The sequence below is a fragment of the Scyliorhinus canicula genome, chromosome 9 (assembly GCF_902713615.1).
Source record: "Scyliorhinus canicula chromosome 9, sScyCan1.1, whole genome shotgun sequence".
NCBI classification, from domain to species: Eukaryota; Metazoa; Chordata; class Chondrichthyes; order Carcharhiniformes; family Scyliorhinidae; genus Scyliorhinus; species Scyliorhinus canicula.
Window position 1 is genome coordinate 106,385,066 of NC_052154.1, and position 21,347 is coordinate 106,406,412.

The following is a 21,347-nucleotide window of genomic DNA, read 5'->3' on the forward strand; positions in this document are numbered from 1 at the left end:
GATAGCTTTCTTGTTCAATAATGCACAGCGGGGCAAAATAAAGAACGATAAGATCTTACGGAGGAGGATCGAGCTCTCCACCTACAACTATGAGATCTTGTATCATCCCGGGAAGCTAAACAAGCATCCTGATGCCCTATCCCGCGGCACATGTGCCAACGCACAAGTGGACCTCTGCCACCTGGGGGTCACTCGATTCTTCCACTTTATCAAGACCCGCAACCTGCTCTACTCCATCGAGGAGGTCAGGACCGTCACCAGGAACTGCCAAATCTGCGCGGAGTGCAAGCCGTAGTTCTACAGGCCAGAGAAAGCGCACCTGGTGAAGGCTTCCCACTCCTTTGAACGCCTCAGTATGGACTTCAAAGGACCCCTCCCCTCCACCGACCGCAACATGTACTTCCTGAACGTGACGGTTGACGAGTACTCCATGTTCCCATTTGCCATCCCCTGTCCCGACATGAGCGCGGCCACTGTCATAAAAGCCCTCCACAGTATCTTCACCCTGTTCGGTTTCCCCGCCTACATACACAGCGATAAGGGGTCCTCCTTCATGAGCGACAAACTGCGTCAATTCCTGCTCAGCAAGGGCATTGCCTCGAGCAGGACGAGTTATAACCCCCAGGGAAACAGGCAGGTGGAGAGGGAGAACGGAACGGTCTGGAAGACCTTCCTACTGACCCCAGTCCAGGAATCTCCCAGACTCCCGCTGGCAGGAGGTCCTCCCCAATGCATTACACGCCGTTCGATCACTGCTGTGTACCACAACCAACGAAACACCTCATGAATGTCTCCTTGTCTTCCCTAGGCGGTCCTCCTCCGGGACATCGCTCCCAACCTGGCTTGCAGCTCCTGGACCCATTCTGCTCTGCAAACACGTGTGGGCGCACAAATCAGACCTGTTGGTCGAGATGGTCCACCTCCTTCACGCTAACCCTCAGTACGCCTATGTGGCGTACCCCGACGACCGGCAAGATACGGCCTCCCTGCGGGAACTGGCGCCCGCTGTATCACCCCCCTCACCAACTCCTCCCTCCCTCCCACTGGAGCACCCCACAGCTGCCCCCTTCCCAGGTGGATCGGTCCTTCCACTGGTCCCACCCAGGGGTGATGAAGCTACTGAAGAAGCCGGAGTCACGTTCCCGGAGTCACGGATTCCCGGGCTGGCGCCTGCATCACTGCCGAAACTGCGGCGATCACAGAGGACAACCAGGGCCCCCGATCGACTAATTGTTTCATTGTGAAATGTACTTGTAATTGAATGCTGTAAATAGTTGTGTGACATGTAATAAGGCAAGATACTGTACCACCGACGGGTACCGCCATAACCTCCACCACTGTATAACACGAGACGACAACCGCCCCGGACTCTTTTACTTTTTTAAACAGGGGGTGAATGTGGTAGTTGGTATTAGGGGTATTACGGTACCTAGGTTGGAGGTACCCGATACTGTAAGACTATTGGTGTTGGAGGTATCTGATACTGTAAGAACATTGTTGAAGCCAGCCTGCTGGTTCCACCCAGTAAGAGTCTGTATCTCCCCAGCTGCTTCATTCTGTACCTGCCCTGCTGGCTGAAACATCTAGTCCAATAAAGCCTTCAATTGTACTCCAATCTCGCTTCGGAAGTTATTGATCGTGCATCACTCCTCCTCAAGGCTGCCTTGACCGACCTGGTTAAACCAATCGACATGTAGATTAAAATCCCCCATGATAACTGCTGTACCATTTCTACACGCATCAGTTATTTCTTTGTTTATTGCCTGCCCCACCATAATGTTACTATTTGGTGGCCTATAGACTACTCCTATCAGTGACTTTTTCGTCTTTCTATTCCTGATTTCCACCCAAACGGATTCAACTTCATCCTCCATGGCACCGATGTCATCCCTTACTATTGCCCGGAATTCATCCTTAAATAACAAAGCTACACGACCTCCCTTACCATTTACTCTGTCCTTCCGAATAGTTTGATACCCTCGGATATTAAACACCCAGTCTTGACCATCCTTTAACCATGTTTCAGTAATGGCCACTAAACCATAGTCATTCACTTTTATGGCATCAATTCATTGACCTTATTCTGAATACAACGAGCATTCAGGTAAAGTACACTTATGTTGCCTTTTATTCCTCTGTTTTGAATCTTAACACCTTGATCAGTAACCTCTCCTAAGTTATATTTCATCGCTTAACTTTTCTCCTAATTTTCCTTGTTGTTGAACCCATATCTTCATGTAACAACCTGCCGCATCGCTCACCATTTACATTTTTACTTCCTGTTTTATTCCTTTTAGTATTACTGGGCCTATTTACTGAGCTCCCCTCAGTCACTGTACCTTGTACTGTCCCCCTTTTTGATTTTTGACTATGGCTTCTCTGCCTTACACTTTCCCCCTTACTGCCTTTTGTTTCTGTCCCTGTTTTACTTTCTTCAAACTTCCTGCATTGGTTCCCATCCCCCTGTCACATTATTTTAAATTCCTCCCCAACAGCTCGGGCAAACCCCCCCCCCCCCCCCGCCCCGCCCCGGACATCGGTTCCAGTCCTGCCCAGATGCAGACCATCCCACCTCCCCCAGAACCAGTTCCAATGCCCCAGGAATTTGTATTGCTCCCTCTTGCACCATCTCTCAAGCCACGCATTCATCCTATCTATCCTGATATTCCTACTCTGACTAGCTCATGGCACAGGCAGAAATCCTGAGATTACTACCTTTGAGGTCGTACTTTTTAGTTTAACTCCTAACTCCCTGAATTCAGCTTGTAGGACCTGGTCCCGTTTTTTCCCGATATCGTTGGTGCCTATGTGCACCACGACAGCTGGCTGTTCACACTCCCCCACAGAATGTCCTGCAGCCGCTCCGAGACATCCTTGACCCTTGCACCAGGGAGGCAACATGCCAACCTGGAGTCTCGATTGCATCCGCAGAATCGCCTGTCTATTCCCCTTACGATTGAGTACCATATCACTACAGCCCTGCCATTCTTCTTACTGCCCTGCTGCGCAGCAGAGCCAGACACGGTGCCATGAACCTAGCTGCTGCTGCCTTCCCCTGGTGATCCATCTCCCTCAACAGTATCCAAACCGGTATATCTGTTTTGCAGGGAGATGACCGCAGGAGACACCTGCACTGCCTTCCTACTCTTGGTCTGTCTTTTGGTCACCCATTTTCTACCTGTGGTATGACCAACTCGCTAAACGTGCTATCCACGACGTCCTCAGCATCATGGATGCTCCAAAGTGGCGGCTTCAGAGCCGCCAAGCGGTCTAACAGGAGCTGCAACTGGACACACTTCTTGCACGTGAAGGAGCCTGAGACAGTGGACGTGTCCCTGAGCTCCCACATCGCACACGAGGAGCATGACAGGGGTCTGGTTTCTCCTGCCATGTCTTAAACCTTCTGTTAACTTATACAACTACAATTCCAAAAAAAAACAAAGAAAAACATAAATATACCAATGAAAAGAAAAAAAGAAAAACTACTTACCAGTCACTTACCAGGGATAAAAAGCACCTCCTCCCCACCCAGCTTCGAATTCCCACCTAGCTTCAAATTCCCAAACTCACTCTTGGCTGTGTCTCACTCTGGCTGTGTCTTCTCTGGCTCACTGGGAGAACTCAGTGGAGGGGTCACGGAGCGATCAGTGGCAGCGTTACCATAGTGATCCAGATTGGTGGGAGATTCGTCCAAGGCCACTGCCAGCATTTTTATTGAGAATGGTAGCTCCTTTTAAATGAGAAAGAAAGGAGGTTGTGTGCAATCTGCCAGCCATAAGCGGCAGCAGTAAGCATGTCACGCACCTTGCACGTACATTTGGATGTCGAGCGCCCTATATGTACGTATTTTTTGGTGCCAAATTATAGAAACTTGTTCCAGTTTCTAGCTGCTAGCAAGCAAGGCAAGAGGACTGCGAAGATGAACTGTTTTGTTATAAGTAAGAGGCTGCCAGACACAAATAGGCAGTGCACCTACTGGCCAGGATCCCACATTGAAATCAGTTAAATCTGCTGGAGAAAGCTACTCGGAGTCCATGCAAGGGCAGAAGTGCTAGCTCTGTACAGACCTCCAGGGCCTCTGGTTAACAGCCGACAAAGAATAAACTTAACTTGGGAACAAAGTAGTATCCAGTTGATTTCTTGAGGCATGCTTTTGCCAACTTGTGCCAATGCAAATGAAGATGCAAAACTCATGTTTTCTGATATGCAGAGAAATATTGGCAAATGACTGAAGTTTCAGATTTTGAAAGACAAGTGGTGGGCGAAAAATTCCTTTGAGGTTCAGACCCCAAAGTCAGTTATTAATTTGCAGCTGCCTCTAAATGAAAAGACAAAGCTGCTGTACCTTGCATGTGACAGCACATTAAAAACATGCCAAAAGCCCATGAGGCTGTCAGCATTTTGTAGTAGCATCGCCCAGGAGCATCCAGTGCTGAGTAAAATAAGCATTCTCTTGCTTTTGCCCTTCACAATTACCTATATGTGCAAGATTGGATTTTTCGTTCTCACAAAGATGAAGACTGCACAAAAGACCTGGCTGAATTCTGCACCTGATATGCTCTTTCCCCCTCCTTCTGTTAACCTAATTGGAATGAGATTGTGAGGACCAGCAGGCTCATCCTTCACAAGAAAAAGTAAGAAAACATGCCATGTGTCGTGAAGGTCGGCCGGCATGGGTCCAAAGGTTGGCAACAAGTGGATCCCAGGGGGGGAAAAAGAAAGTTTGAAAAACACTGCCATACATCACATAGGGTTTTCACAGTAACTTGATTGCAGTGTTCATATAAGCCTACTTGTGACACTAATAAAGATTATTATTATTATAAATGTTTCATTTTTTGGTTCCCTTGGCTTGCCCCAATAACAACCATCTTTTCTTCACTATGGGCATCCAATTCCTCTACACTCTACCTCCCACCAATAGGCTCTCAGGGGTTTCCATTTTTTTCCTTGGGCAAAGCTGTGAGCATTCTCTGTCCAACATTACTCTTCTCTGCCGAGCAAAACTAGCTTTCTACTCACCAATTTCTCCTTTACTCATCCTGTTTGCTGCAAATAAAAGGTATGTGGCTATGGATACCACGTGGGCCTCAGTTATACCTGTATTTTTGTGGAGTATGTGAAACATTCCTTGTTCCACTCCTTTCCCAGAACTCTTTCTCCGTTACATTGATGACTATATTGATGCCGCTTCATGATCTTGTCTGGAGCTGAAAAATGTTATTGATTTTGCTTCCAGTTGCTATCCCTCTCACCTTCGCATAGTCTATTTCTATTTCTGGCGATAGACTGACTATCAATTAATTAAAAACATTACAGCTACCTCTAATACATCTGTTTCCACTCCCACTCCCGGTAACGGCTCCATCCCATTCTCAAAAACATGTGGACATGAGAACATGATGTGGAATTTCAAAAACAGCCCTTGGAACGTCTACCTTTTCCTCAACTGAGGTTTCTCTTCCCACCATGGTTGACAAGACACTCAACTGTGTCTGACCCATCTCCCACACCTCTGCCCTCACCCTCTGTTTTCACCCCACAAATCTCTTGACATTTCTGAAAACTCCAGCATGATCCTACCAATTAACACACAGGCCTCTCAACCCATCAGCATTCTGCAAGGTCTACTCCCGCTATGACACCCTGGTCCACTCCTCCATTATTTTCGGCGCAATTACAGAAGGTGTCCCTTCACTGCCTCCCTCCTCGCTGTCCAAGGGCCTAAATGCATCTTGCAGGTGAAGCAGCATTTTAGGTGAAGCAGCCCAGGGCTAAATCGCTGGCTTTGAATGCAGACCAAGCAGGCCAGCAGCACGGTTCGATTCCCGTAACAGCCTTCCCGAACAGGCGCCGGAATGTGGCGACTAGGGGCTTTTCACAGTAACTTCATTTGAAGCCTACTCGTGACAATAAGCGATTTTCATTTCATTTCATTTCATTTGCACCTCCTTCAATTAGGTTTACAGTATTCACTGCTCCCAATGAATCTCCTTTATACTGGAGAGAATAAACGTAAATGTGACCCAAACCTTCCAGTCACATGGCATTTCAATTCTATATCTTGCTCTCATGTCCACATATCCGTCCTCTTCCTGCTGCAATGCTCCAGTGATGTCCAATGCAAACTGGAAGAACAACATCTTCCTTTCCGATTATGCACTTTGCAGCATTCTGGATTGAGTTCAACAACTTTAGACTGTGAACTTTCACCTCCATCTTGACCCCCCCCCGCCATTTTGTTTTTGGTTCCCTTAGGTTTCCCAAATAAAACCCCAGTCCTCCCCCACAGCACCTCCTGTCCCTTATTATTCAGCTTTTCTTCCACTGAGCACTGATCTTTCTCTTTTTAATATTCCGCTTTTTTACCTTTTGCCACTTTGAACACTTCTGTCCTTAATGGTGCTATTAACAGCCCCTTTGTCTTGACATAAATGTCAATCTTTCCTTGGCTCAAACCTATCCCTGACCTTCCATTCTGCCCCATCCTCCCTCTCATAATTCATGTTGAAGTGTTATATTCGTGAAGAGGTTTACACAACAGAGAGGTCCCTTGGCGCATCTTGTCTCTGCTGGCCATCAAGGACCTATATTTTTAAATCCCATTTTCCAGCCTTGCATGCTTTGGCGTTTCAAGAGTTCATCTAAATGCTTCATGTTGTGAGGGTTCCTATCTCAATAACCCTTTCATGCAGTGAGTTCCATATTCTCACCATACTATGGGTGAATCTACTCCAACTCCCCTACCCACTAACTTACATATGCCCCCAGGTTATTGACCCCTCAACTAAGGGGAAACATTTGTTCCTATTTATGAACTTCATAATTAATTCACCTCAATTAGATGCTCTCTCAGCTTTGTCTGTTTTAAGGAAAACAACTCCAATCTATCCTGTCACTCTTGATAGTTGAAATGCTCCAGCCTCAGGGACACCCGATACCCTTTCTAGTGTAATCACAACCTTCCTATAGTGTGACGACCAGAACTGCACACAGTACTCCAGTTGTGGCCAAAACATTTTGAAAAGCTCCATCATAAACTCCCTGCTCTTATATTCTATGCCTTTGTGAACAAAGGCAAACATGTTTTCTACCCACCTACTTGATCTACCTATCCTGTTGCCTTCAGAAACCTATTGTTATGACACCCTGGGCTAGTGCGGTCAATTCCAGTCCATCATGCTCTGGAGTCATATCACAATTGAATTAACAAATAATTCTTAGAATACCCAATGTCTTTGCTCATTGACTGTCCAATAATTCCACTAACCAGCTTTGTAGGTTTTAATACAATTACTGTTTATATATAACAAAAACATTAATTAGATATTTAGTAAATATCTCTGGTTAGCAGTCATTTAACTCATGACTCCCACTTTTACACACACATATACACACACAAAAGACCGACAAAAATGGGGGGGTGAAAATAATAAGGATGAAAGGCAAAAGATAACTCTTTGCTTCAGACAGTGGTTTTTTAGCAGCTTTGCTTCAGCGCCGGCCTTCAGTTCAAGGCTTTTATTGTGGATTCATTTAGGTAACTGTGGTTTTAAAGAATGCAGTACTCACAACCTTTAGCAACTTTCTGGAGTTATATTGCTCATAGCATTTCCTGCAAAGGCATCTTCTATCACATCAAACTTTGCTTTCAGTTCATGATTTGTCTTCAGGCCTCTGTAGTTCCAAGAGAGAGCACCCAGAGGTTTTCTGGAGAGTACGTCAGCCCTCACAGTGGCCTTCAGGAGAGAGTTAACAGGATCTCTTTCACCGAGCTGTCAGAATCAAAACCGAAACCAAACTCAAGCCTTGGAACTCTAAAAGAACATCCCAGTGGATTATGATCCAATCACCATTGAGCAGAGCAAAGCCTCCTGGGTCAAATCATTTGCCAACAAATAAAGGGATAAATCGGAAGGCTCCTTACATATTGGACTTGCACCCAAAGTGCTTTTGTACTTCCTGGAGTCCTACCATTCATTTTGTATTGCCTTGCCTTGTTAGTCCTCCCAAATACATCTCCTCACACTTTTCAAACTTAAATTCCATTGGCCACTCTTCTGACCAGCCGACCTATATCACCTTGCAAATGAAGACTTTCTTCCTCGCTATTTACTGCACCACCAATTCTTGTGTCACCTGCAAACTGATTATTTTTTTAAAATTTAGAGTAGCCAATTATTTTTTCCAATTAAGGGGCAATTTAGCATGGCCAATCCACCTAACTTGCACATCTTTGGGTCGTGGGGGTGAAACCCACGCAGACACGGGGAGAACGTGCAAACTCCACTCGGACAGTGACCCAGGGCCAGGATTCGAACCCAGATCCTCAGCGCCGTAGGCAGCAATGCTAACCACTGTGCTACCGTGCTGCCCCGCAAACTGATTATTAACCTACACTACAAACTGAAAGGGACCCAGCACCGATCCCTGCACTACACCACCGGGCACAGGCTTCCAGTCACCAAAACATCCTTCAACTATCACCCTCTGCCTCCTGCCACTAAATCAATTTTGGATCCAATTTGCCAAATTGCCTGGGACCCCTTGGGCTCTTCTGTCTCCCATGCGAGAGCTTGTCAAAAGCCTTACTAAGGGACTTCCGGTTGCGGCTATGACCAGCTAAGTCGCACGTTTGGCTGCTCCTGTGAGGAAGGTGTTTTCGGGCCGATTGGAGGGCCCCTAACGGCGCTGGAACGGCAATTCCCGGTGGGGGAAGGTTCCCAGAGGAGAACCCTGAAAAATTTATGGTCGTTACCCGAAGTGGGGCAGGAAAAAAAGCGGCAGCAGCTCCCCGAAAAAAGCGGGGGAATAAATCCAAAATGGCGGCCGGCGGCGCACCCAAGGACTGGAGGAAATGGGCGGAGGAGCAGCAGGCCGTTCTCCTGCGCTTCTTCACGGAGCTGAAAGTGGAGCTGCTGGAGTCGATGAACGCGACGACCACCAGGCTGATGGGGGCACAGGCTACCCAAGAGGCGTCAATCCGGGAGCTGCAGCAGGAGATGGCTGTGAGGGAGGAGGAGGCCACGGTCCTCGTGGGAAAGGTGGAGGTGCACGAGGCACTCCACCTGAGATGGCAAAACCGATTGGAGGAGATGGATACCCGCATGAGGCGGAAAAACCTGAGGATCCTGGGCCTGGCAGAAGGGCTGGAGGGGTCGGACCTCCAGGGGTATGTGGCAGAAATGCTGGGCTCACTGATGGGGGCAGGGGCCGTCCCTTCGCCCCTGGAATTGGAGGAGGCCTACAGAGTAATGGCCAGGAAGCCAAGAGCAAACGAACCCCCGAGGGCGGTGCTGGTTCGGTTCCAGCGATTCAGTGACCGGGAGAGGGTGCTGAGGTGGGCCAAGAGAGAGAGGAGCAGCAAATGGGAGAACTCGACGGTGAGGATCTTTCAGGACTGGAGTGCGGAGGTGGCAAAGCGGCGGGCCCGGTTCAACCGGACGAAGGCGGTGCTGCATGCCAAGAGAATCAGATTCGGGATGCTGCAGCCAGCGCGCTTGTGGGTGACCTATAAGGACCAGCACCACTATTTTGAGTCCCCGGAGGAGGCGTGGGCCTTTGTCCAGGAAGAAAAGCTGGACTCGAACTAGAACCAGGGGATACTTGGCGGTCGTTGCCGCTCTGGTACTTTAAGCAGGACACGTGGCTTTCTTTTGGTTGGATTTTCACTTGGCCGTATTTTTGGACCCTTTTTTTTCTCTATACCAGTTTTTTCTCTCTTTTTTCTGTTATTTATAATGTTATGTTGGGAGGGCGGGGTGGGGGGGGGGGGAGTGCCGGGGGTATGTGTTTCTTGTGGGGTTTTTGGTTGTTTTGTATTTATCGGTGTGAGATCGGGGACGGGGGTGGAACTGAAGATGGAGGGGCGGGGAGGGGCAGGGCGAAAGCGCGGGCTTTCCTCTGGTTTCCCGCGCACGGGGCAGAGGAGGGAGGGGGGTGGGAGTAAGGGGCGTGGTCAGCAATGGCTCCCTTTCCCGCGCTGGAGCGGGGTCAAGGAGGGGTGGTAAGGGGGGGGACGTCCCCCATGCCGGGAGGAGCCGGAGTGTGGCAGGGGCAGCCGGGTCAGCGTAAACCAGCTGACTTACAGAAGTACTATGGAGGGTGCATCGCGGCTAGGAAGGGTCCTAGCCTGGGGGGGAGGGGGGTGGGGGGGGGGGGGGGGGGGGGAGGGGGGAAGGGGGGGCTACCGGGTTGCTGCTGAAAAGGCCAGGGAGGAGAAGTTGAGGACTGGAGGGGTGGGGGGGGGGGGGGGGGGCGCCATCGCCATGGGGAGCGGGTCAGAAAGGGAGGGCTGACTCGGGGCGAGCAGGTGACAGGATATGGCTAGTCGGCAGGGGAAAGGGGCGGGCTGCCCTTCGACCCGGCTGATCACTTGGAATGTGAGGGGGCTGAATGGGCCGGTCAAGAGAACGAGAGTAATCTCGCATTTGAAGGGACTGAAGGCGGATGTAGCAATGCTACAAGAGACCCATTTGAAGGTGGCGGACCAGGTCCGCCTGAGAAGGGGGTGGGTGGGACAGGTGTTCCACTCAGGACTGGACGTAAAGAACCGGGGGGTGGCGATCCTGGTAGGGAAGAGGGTGTCGTTCGTGGCGGCGGAGGTGGTGGCGGATAAAGAGGGTAGATATGTCATGGTGAAGGGTAGGCTGCAGGGGGAGAAAGTGGTGATGGTTAACGTGTATGCCCCGAACTGGGACAACGCTGGCTTCATGAGGCGCCTACTGGGCCTCATTTCGGACCTGGAGGCAGGGGGCCTGATCATGGGGGGGGACTTCAACACAGTGCTGGACCCCGTGTTGGACAGATCGAGTTCAAGGACGAGTAGGAGGCCGGCAGCGGCAGAAGTGTTAAAGGGGTTTATGGAGCAGATGGGAGGGGTGGACCCCTGGAGGTTTGGGAGGCCGAGGGCGAGGGAGTATTCCTTTTTCTCCCATGTCCACAGAGTCTATTCTAGAATTGACTTTTTTGTATTGAGCAGGGGACTGATCCCGAAAGTACGGGAAGTGGAGTACTCGGCCATAGCGGTCTCAGACCACGCGCCACACTGGGTAGATTTGGAAATCGGGGAGGTGCGAGACCAGCGTCCGCTGTGGCACCTGGATGCGGGGTTGCTGGCGGATGAGGAGGTGTGTAAGAGGGTCCGGAAGAGCATTGAAAGATATCTGGATATTAATGACACGGGGGAGGTGCAGGTGGGGATGGTATGGGAGGCCCTGAAGGCGGTGATCCAGGGGGAGCTGATCTCCATACGGGCACATAGGGAAAGGAGGGAGAGACTGGAGAGGGAGAGGCTGGTGGGGGAGCTTCTGGACGTGGATAGGAGATATGCGGAGGCACCAGAGGAGGGGCTGTTGGGGGAACGGCGCAGTTTGCAGGCTAAGTTCGACCTGTTGACCACCAGAAAGGCGGAGACACAGTGGAGAAGGGCGCAGGGCGCGATTTATGAGTATGGGGAGAAGGCGAGTAGGATGTTGGCGCATCAGCTCCGCAAGCGGGATGCGGCTAGAGAAATTGGGGGAGTGAGGGAGAGGGGTGGGAACATAGTGCAGAAGGGGCCAGAAGTAAATGGGGTTTTCAGAGACTTCTATAAGGAGCTGTATCGGTCAGAGCCGCCGACGAGGGGAGGGGGGATGGAGGGCTTCTTGAACAAACTGAGGTTCCCCAAGGTCCAAGAGGAGCTGGTAGAGGGGCTGGGGGCGCAGATAGGGTTAGAGGAGCTAGTCAAGGGGATTGGGCATATGCAGTCGGGGAAGGCGCCGGGGCCAGACGGGTTCCCGGTGGAATTTTACAAAAAATATGCGGATTTGGTGGGCCCTGTGCTGGTGCGAGCCTTCAACGAGGCATGGGAGGGGGGGGCTCTGCCCCCGACAATGTCGCAGGCACTGATCTCTCTGATCTTGAAGCAGGACAAGGACCCCGTGCAGTGTGGGTCATATAGGCCTATCTCGCTCCTGAATGTGGACGCCAAGCTGCTGGCAAAGATCCTGGCTACCAGGATAGAGGATTGTGTGCCAGGGGTGATACACGAGGACCAGACGGGTTTTGTGAAAGGGCGGCAGCTTAATACGAACGTGCGGAGACTGCTAAACGTCATCATGATGCCGGCAGTGGAGGGGGAGGCGGAGATAGTGGTGGCATTGGACGCGGAGAAAGCATTTGATAGGGTGGAGTGGAAGTACCTGTGGGAGACGCTGGAACGGTTTGGATTTGGGGAGGGATTTATTAAATGGGTGAAGCTGCTCTATTCAGCCCCGACGGCAAGTGTAGTGACGAATGGTAGGAGATCGGAGTATTTTGGGCTCCACCGGGGGACCAGACAGGGGTGCCCCTTGTCCCCCCTGCTCTTCGCACTGGCAATTGAACCGTTGGCGATGGCACTGAGGGGCTCAGGGGGGTGGAGAGGGCTGACAAGGGGCGGGGAGGAGCACCGGGTATCGCTATACGCGGACGACCTGCTGCTATACGTGGCAGACCCAGAAGGGGGAATGCCGGAGGTGATGGAACTGCTAGCAGAATTCGGGGACTTTTCGGGGTACAAGCTAAACTTGGGTAAGAGTGAGGTATTTGTGATACACCCAGGGGACCAGGAAGAGGGAATCGGGAGACTCCCGTTGAAGAGAGCAGGAAAGAGTTTTAGATATTTAGGGGTGCAGGTGGCAAGGAACTGGGGGACTCTCCACAAGTTGAACTTCTCCAGGCTGGTGGAACAGATGGAGGAGGAATTTAAAAGGTGGGACATGGTGCCGCTGTCGCTGGCGGGCAGAGTGCAGTCCGTTAAAATGACGGTCCTCCCGAGGTTTTTGTTTTTATTTCAGTGCTTGCCCATCTTCCTCCCTAGGGCCTTCTTCAAAAAGGTGACGAGCAGCATCATGAGCTACGTGTGGGCGCACGGCACCCCAAGGGTGAGGAGGGTCTTCTTGGAGCGGAGTAGGGAGAGTGGAGGGCTGGCATTACCCAACCTTTCGGGGTATTACTGGGCGGCTAATGTATCGATGGTGCGCAAGTGGATCATGGAAGGGGAGGGGGCAGCTTGGAAACGAATGGAGAGGGCGTCCTGTGGCAACATAAGCCTGGGGGCCCTAGTAACGGCGCCATGGCCGCTCCCTCCCACGAGGTACACCACGAGCCCGGTGGTGGCGGCCACCCTCAAGATCTGGGGGCAGTGGAGGCGACACAGGGGGGAAGTGGGAGGTCTGATGGAGGCACCGTTAAGAGGGAACCATAGATTCATCCCGGGGAACATGGACGGGGGATTCCAGAGCTGGCACAGGGTGGGCATCAGGCAGCTGAAGGATCTGTTTGTAGATGGGAGGTTTGCGAGCCTGAGAGAGCTGGAGGAGAAATTCGGGCTCCCCCCGGGAAACGTGTTTAGACATTTGCAGGTGAAGGCATTTGCTAGACGCCAGGTGGAAGGGTTTCCCTTGCTCCCCAGCAGGGGGGCGAGCGATAGGGTGCTCTCGGGGGTCTGGGTCGGAGGGGGGAGGATATCGGACATATACAAAGTAATGCAGGAGGCGGAGGAGGCATCAGTAGAGGAGCTGAAAGCCAAGTGGGAGGGGGAGCTGGGAGAGCAGATAGAGGATGGGACATGGGCTGATGCCCTGGAGAGGGTTAATTCTTCCTCCTCGTGTGCGAGGCTTAGCTTCATTCAATTTAAGGTGCTACATAGAGCCCATATGATGGGGACAAGGATGAGTCGGTTCTTTGGGGGTGAGGACAGATGTGTCAGGTGTTCGGGAAGTCCAGCGAACCATGTCCATATGTTTTGGGCATGTCCGGCACTGGAGGAGTTCTGGAAGGGGGTGGCAAGGACGGTGTCGAGGGTGGTGGGATCCAGGGTCAAACCAGGATGGGGACTAGCGATCTTTGGGGTTGGGGTGGAGCCGGGGGTACAGGAGGCGAGAGAGGCCGGAGTACTGGCCTTTGCGTCCCTAGTTGCGCGAAGAAGGATACTGATACAGTGGAAGGACGCGAGGCCTCCAAGCGTGGAAACTTGGATTAATGACATGGCAAGCTTTATTCAGTTGGAAAGGGTCAAATTCGCCCTGAGAGGGTCGGTACAAGGGTTCTTCAGGCGGTGGCAGCCTTTCCTCGACTTTTTGGCTCAAAGATAGGGTACAGAGGTCGCAGCAGCAGCAACCCGGGGGGAGGGGGGGGGGGGGGGGGGGGGGGGGGGTGGCAACAACGGGTGTGGTGGGTTATTTAAGGTTGTAATGCGGGCAAATTTGTTCGCAGTTCATGTTTGATGTTGATTGTTGCTTTGTTTGTTTTTGGGGGGGGGAGGGGGGGAGGGACAGCGCGCGCGGGGGGTCGGGCGGGGGGGGAGATATTTGTTAAGAGGGAATATTTTGTAATAGTCTATGGTTAGTTGGGGTAAATATTTTCATGTAAAAAATCTTTTCAATAAAAATTATTAAAAAAAAAAAAGCCTTACTAAGCCCATGTTGGCTACATCAACTGTGCTACTTTCATCTACACACCTCGTTAACTCCTCAAAAAATTCAATCAAATTTCTAAGACATGATCTCCCTTTGGCAAAGCTATGCTTTGACTACCCTTCATTAATCTTTACCTCCCTAAGTGGAGATTAACACTGTCCCTTAGAATTTCTTTGCAATAGAATCCCTATCACTGATGTTAGACTCACCGGCCTACAGTTACCTAGTTCTTCTCTACTTGAATAACCGTACCACATTTGCTGTTCTCCAGTCCTCTGGCACTTTGCCTATGGCCAAAGAGGACTATGGATTTATTGTCATGTGTACTGAGGTACAGTGAAAAATATTTTTCTGTGTACAGTACAGGCTGATCGTTCCTTGTATGAAAAAACATAGGACATACGATAAATACACAATATAAATAGGTAGGCATCAGGTGAAGCAGATAACGGGTGAAGCATACGGAGTATAGTGCCACAAACAGTATAGAAGATGTGTAGAGAGGAGTTCAGTAACTGTTGCCATACCAGGCTGTGATGCAGCCAGATAGGATGCTTTCTTTTGGGGCAGCACGGTAGCATGGTGGTTAGCATAAATGCTTCACAGCTCCAGGGTCCCAGGTTCGATTCCCGGCTGGGTCACTGTCTGTGCGGAGTCTGCACGTCCTCCCCGTGTGTGCGTGGGTTTCCTCCGGGTGCTCCGGTTTCCTCCCACAGTCCAAAGATGTGCGGGTTAGGTGGATTGGCCATGCTAAATTGCCCGTAGTGTCCTAAAAAAACAGTAAGGTTAAAGGGGGGGGGGTTGTTGGGTTACGGGTATAGGGTGGATACGTGGGTTTGAGTAGGGTGATCATTGCTCAGCACAACATCGAGGGCCGAAGGGCCTGTTCTGTGCTGTACTGTTCTATATTCTATGGTGCATCTGTAAAGATTGGTAAGAGTCAATGTGGACATGCCGAATTTCCTGAGGAAGTATGCTGTTATGAAGATGCTGTTATGCTTACTTGGTTGTAGTGTCGACATAGGTGACCAGAACAGATTGTTGGTGATGTGCACACCTAGGAATTTGAAGCGGTCAATCATAGCCACCTTTCTAGGGATCTTTGATTATGATACCCACTTTCCCAAAGCAGTAGGAGGTGGGTTCATGTGATGGACTGTGATGTGTTCACGACTCTAGTTTCTTATGGTCTTGGACCGAGCAGATGCCATACCAGGCTGTGATGCAGCCAGATAGGATGCTTTCTATCGTGCATCTGTAAAATCAGATCGCAGACGATCTGATCACGCACCTCAAAAGGGCGGGTAGGTGGTCCATGCCAGCTGCCGGTGGCTGCAGACTTAGCTCTCCGATTAGTTACTGATAGCATAGAGTCTGGGTACTGTTTCTGGGCTATAATTCGAAAGTTTCTGGGCTATAATTAGTCACGCTGCCAGGGATATAGCAGAGGGCAAAGAATGGTTGTCAATGATACCAGATATCATTAATGCCATTTTCGACGCTTGCATCTACCGAATTCAACTTATTTAAAATCAATGGAAACCAGGACTTGATGTTTCCACATAACGCAGACCGGTACACACATTGGTGGCCATGTTACAGGAGACACAAAGGCACTGCCATGGAGTAGGCAATCAGGGCACCCCCGCCATTCTTAAAAACCTCACGAACAACCCATTTACTGCTAACATCTTTTGAATTGGATGGAGGATAATAGTGAAATGGAGAAGAGTAGATGGATGAGGGAGAAAGAAAAACATTTTGACCAGAAGTTGAAGCAGTAAGAGAGGCTTCTCAACGAACTTTAAAATCGGACAGCGCTGACAGAAACAAACCCGAGGTGGTCTCCAGCTGTTGGCGGTTGTGTGGAGCTGGGAACACACACCCAGCACGGCCCGAGCTTCCCCGCTGACTGGCTCCCTCGCGCTCGCGCCTCCTGCCGTTTGCCGCCCTCTCGCTCTCGGCCGTTTGCCGCTTTTTCAAAAATAAATCGGCGCTGGCGCGCGGAGGCAGCAGCTCCCGCCTCAATCGGCCCCAGAGTGGCCACCGAACTCAGCAAACCCGAAAGGGGAAAAAAAGCGATTTGACTGGGAATTCAATGCAGTAAACACAAGAAATGTGTTATAAACTTGAGTTATTACTGGAAGTATAAACCAGAAAAATCTACATATGATGTTCGATGGTCACTGACATGACTCCGCAAACATTACCACTCAGACCAAACATCAACTCTCGGATACAGAGCAAATCCTGCCCTGTAGTGTTCTGAGTGTTTACCCTTCTGAGATTAAGGATTCAAAATTAGGAAACGCAGCACCAAATTGGGCAGAGGGGATTAAATCTAATTTTACAGTCCCCTGCTGGTCCATTTGTGTGCCTTAAAGATTGGCTGCTTCAATGATTCAAACTGGCGATTGTTTATCCAATTGAATGTATTGATTAAAGAACAGTGCAATAAGCGTGGTGTAAATGAACTTTCAAATAAATATTTTAGGAAGTATCACAGAAGACATTAAGATATAAGACTTGAGGGGCAGCACGGTGGCCAAGTGGTTAGCACAACCGCCTCACAGCGCTGAGATCCCAGGTTCGATCCCGGCTCTGGATCACTGTCTGTGTGGAGTTTGCACATTCTCCCCGTGTCTGCGTGGGTTTCGCCCCCACAACCCAAAAATGTGCAGAGTAGGTGGATTGGCCACACTAAATTGCCCCTTAATTGGAAAAAATAATTGGGTAATCTAAATTTTATTAAGAAAAAAGATATAAGACTTGTCTGACGCCGGGGACCGGTGTTTAGAAATGTGAATGGTGAGGAACCATACTGACTTGCTGCAGTGCATCTTGTACTGCACTCTGCTGTCACTGTGGTTGTGATGGGTGTAAATGTAGACACTGGCAATGGGTTACCAATCAAGTGGACCCTTTAAGGACAGTGTTGAGCTTTTTAAGTGTTGTTGGAATTGCATCAATCCTGGGTAGTGTGGAGAGTATTTGATCACACTCTTGATGTGTGTATGGTAGGAAGGCTTTGGGGAGGGTCGGCAGGAAAATTATTCACCCCAGTATTCCCAACATCTATCACCTTGCAGTTATGGTATTAGCTTTCTGGTCACTGTTAACCCCCAAAATGTTTATGGTGGGGAATTCAGCAAGATCATGTGAGAGATGATCGCACAACCTATTACAAATGTTCCCAGTAGTTGGCTATTTTTGTAAGTGGACTGACTTCAGTAATTTTTCTGCACCAAATTCTAACAAGCAGGTGCAGTTGAACAGAAGAAACAAATAAGTTACAACACAGGAAGAAGCTATGAGCTGGTGGCTCTGTCTTGCAACTGCCAGTTTACTTTATATTACTGCATTGCATATATTTATTTCCCTTTCACATTAAATATTAGTTTCTGCTTCGTATTTGTCCCACATTGGTCAGACAGATGATGAGGTGAAGCAGTCGAATTTCTGTAGATTTAAATGATGATCGCTTCTGCTGTCACCTGTTAAGGTGGCCATGATAGGATGGATCCACTTGGTGGTTCAATTGACCAAGGATTTAAGCTGAACCTAGCAACGATCCACAACAGATAGCAGTCCCTCGTCTACTTAACCTCGCTTCTCAGTTGCCTGTTTTTTTCTTTCACATCAATGATGAATTTAATTACCTTTGTTCCCAAAAAATTGGATTATTGAACGACTAGATGAATAGATGTTCAAAGTTCTTCCCTCAACCCTTATCTTTCCTATCACATGAAATATTTTGCTCATCTCTTGTAGGAAAAATGACCATGCAGAGTCTAAAACTAGAGGGCATAGGTTTAAGATGAGAGGGGAGAGATACAAAATGGTCTAAAGGGGCAAGTTTTTCACACTGTGTGGTGAATATCTGGAGCAAGCTGCCAGAGATAGTAGTGGAAGTGGAAGGGTACAATTTTGTCTTTAAAAAGCACTTAGACAGTTATATGGGAAAGATGTGTAGCCATCTGGGATGGCCACTTACAATAAGGAACAGGGAAGGTCGCAACGCATAACGGAAAAAATGGACAATGCAAGATTCAGGCAGGCTCAGAGCCTGAATGTATGTTTGTGAACGAGGAATCCGGAAGATATCAAAACCCCCAACCGATTAGCATTTTGATGGCCCATCTCCGCCAGACAAAGGACTGATACTTGAGCGACCGCTATCATCTCAGACATTTCACGCCACTCCCTGTACTCGGGAAGCGTAAACAACAGGGTCAATGACCGCTTAGGACACGCCCAGCCATCAAGGCGCCCGCCCTTTATTGGTTAGAATCAAACACAGTGATCAAGAATTACCCAATTAGTGGGGTCCAAACTGAAGGACCGCCCAAAAGAGCGTGAAAACCCCCAAGGATAAAAAGAGAGACCACCATATGTTCGGCCTCTCTTGGACCTGGCGCTCCGACAACGTCTCCTTCCAAGTGCAGCACCACCAGAAGGAAGTTCAAGTTCAAAGCCCGCTACCAGGTGGATGAGCCTAGCTGAGCAGCAGTTACTTCTACAGACCCGATTGACCCAGAATCAAACAACGGCCACTGTTCCTCTGACCTAAGCCGGGTGCCTGAAGTTAAGTACAGGTTGTCATAGTCGATAGGTGTAGTTTAACTAGTAGTGTCTATGTTGCATGATTAATTGTGTGTGTAAATAAAGTACCCTTGAACTTGAACTAACTAACTGGTGTTTGGCTTTTTGATCGATATCTGGTTGAACCTTGTGGTGGTATCATTTGATACCTGTCGACTCTGAGCAATATAATATTGATACCTAAAAAAAGAAGGGCAACCTCATTGATTGCCATATATACAGTAGGTAAAAAAAGGCAACAGATGGGTATAGAGGGATATGGGCCAAATGCGGGCAATTGGAACTAGCTTAGTGGTAAAAACTGGGAGGCATAGACAAGTTGGGTCAAAGGGCCTTTATCCATGCTGTAGACCTCTATGACACTATGACATCCAGGCAGCTTGTTTAAATATCGGTCATTATTACTTCTCACAAGCTCTTATCAGACGTATTCAAAGCCCTGTTTCTGTGTTACATTTTTGACCAGATTTTGGCCCTTATTTCAAAAACATTGTTCATCATGGCTAACGTTTCCCTGTGTCAGCTGAAGCAGATTGCTGGGGGAGCTTAAATGAGAGAACTGGGACAAACGTTATTTTTTATTATGCTAGATTTTGTCGGATTTAATGAGGCAATTAGACCATTTGTTCTTATAGGTCCCTTGCTGTTCATACTGTGGATTAAAAGCAAATGACTGCGGATGCTGGAATCTGAAACCAAAGAGAAAATCTCAGCACGTCTGACAGCATCTGTAGGGAGAGAAAAGAGCTAACCTTTCGAGTCCAGATGGCCCTTTGTCAAAGCTATAAAGCAGAGAAAGTAGGAAATATTTATACTGTGGAGTGAGAATGAAAGATGAGTCATAGCCACAGAAACCCAGGGAAATGGGGTGCTAGGAGCCACAGAAATTATGGGGAAAGAGTGCTAATGTCAGTCCCCAGAGAGAACAAAAGGTATGAAAGGTCAAACAGCAGAGAAACTAACATCAGAGGGTAAACTGTGACAGATGTAGGTGTGGGGGAGGGGAAGGGGGAAACACAGGGGAGAAAGGGTAAGGAAAGGTGGATGAGATGGGGGAGGGGGTTTAAATATAAAGAAAGACAAGAAAGAAATGGTAAAAGACAGTTAAAATGAAATGGGTTGAAAACAAATGGGTCAAGGTGCAGTAGAGCTAATCATCTGAAGTTGTTGAATTCGATGTTGAGACCGGAAGGCTGTAGTGTGCCTTACAGGAAGATCTATGTTTGTCCTCCAGTTTGCGATGAACTTCACTTGAACATTGCAGCAGGTCAAGGACAGACATGTGGGCATGGGAGCAGCGTCTTATATTAAAATGGCAAGCAACGGGAAGATCAGGGTCCTGAATACGCACAGACCGAAGATGCTCAACAAAGCGATCACCCAGTTTGGTCTCTCTGATATATAGGAGACCACATGAAATGAAATGAAATGAAAACGAAATGAAATGAAAATGAAATGAAATGAAAATGAAATGAAAATGAAAATGAAAATGAAATGTATTGGGAGCAGCGAATGCAATACACCAGATTGAAAGAGCAGACACATACTTCCCTTGCTCACTTCCAACTGTAGGACCTGCCCCCACACAAGCCTCAAGAATGGAGGTGATTGGTGGCACAGCACAAGCAGTTGCTGTTCTGCTGGCGGGATAACACACGGCCACCCAGTAAGGAGACCTATAGTAGACCCAATGGGTGAAACAGAGCAGGGTCTCCTAAGGAGCCACCGATATCCGTTGACAGGGATGGGTGGTGAGGAGAGAGGATCCCTCATCACAAGCTAATTGCCACTCACTGATGGGGACAGACGTGCAGCGTGGACAGCAACATATCGAGGGGTCTGGGTGAGAGGGGGTTAAACGTGTTGAGGGGGGCACTACAGGACAACTCAGGGACATTATGTAACCTGATGACTTTGAATAGTCAATGGAATACCCACCTGATGAACGTTTCTGTTCCCCCCACCAAATATCGGAGTACAGACAACTATGCTCGCTATCTACCTGTCCATTGCAGGCGCAGGAGGCTGAAGGAGCTGGACCAGCTCAGGGAGGACACTGCATGAGAGGAGCCTGCCCCAGAAGAGAAAGAGCCAGCCAGTGAGGCTCAAGTGCCAGATGTACAATACGTGAAGGAGGAGGTGTGAAAGAGGTGCGATATCAGGGCACGAATGTACCACTGACGGCTGTCCTTCAAGGAGCTGCCGGACCACCTGTGCTGGCTAAGACTTCGGTTAACCAGTGAGATCATGTGACACCTGTGTTATATGGTGCCGCACCTGGCATCGTGGGGGTTTGGAGGAGGA

General features: G+C 49.2%; 1 protein-coding gene across 1 annotated transcript in view; it reads right to left on the reverse strand.

The window, feature by feature from the left end:
• Positions 1-16,351, reverse strand: part of LOC119971593 (low choriolytic enzyme-like) — a 137,318-nt gene extending 120,967 nt beyond the window's left edge. Inside the window, exons 1-2 of the mRNA XM_038807372.1 lie at positions 16,277-16,351; positions 1,563-1,673 (exon numbers count right to left, since the gene is read on the reverse strand). The gene's annotated coding sequence lies outside the window, so the exon portion shown is untranslated. The remainder of the gene's footprint in view (positions 1-1,562; positions 1,674-16,276) is intronic.
• Positions 16,352-21,347: the final 4,996 nt, after the last annotated feature.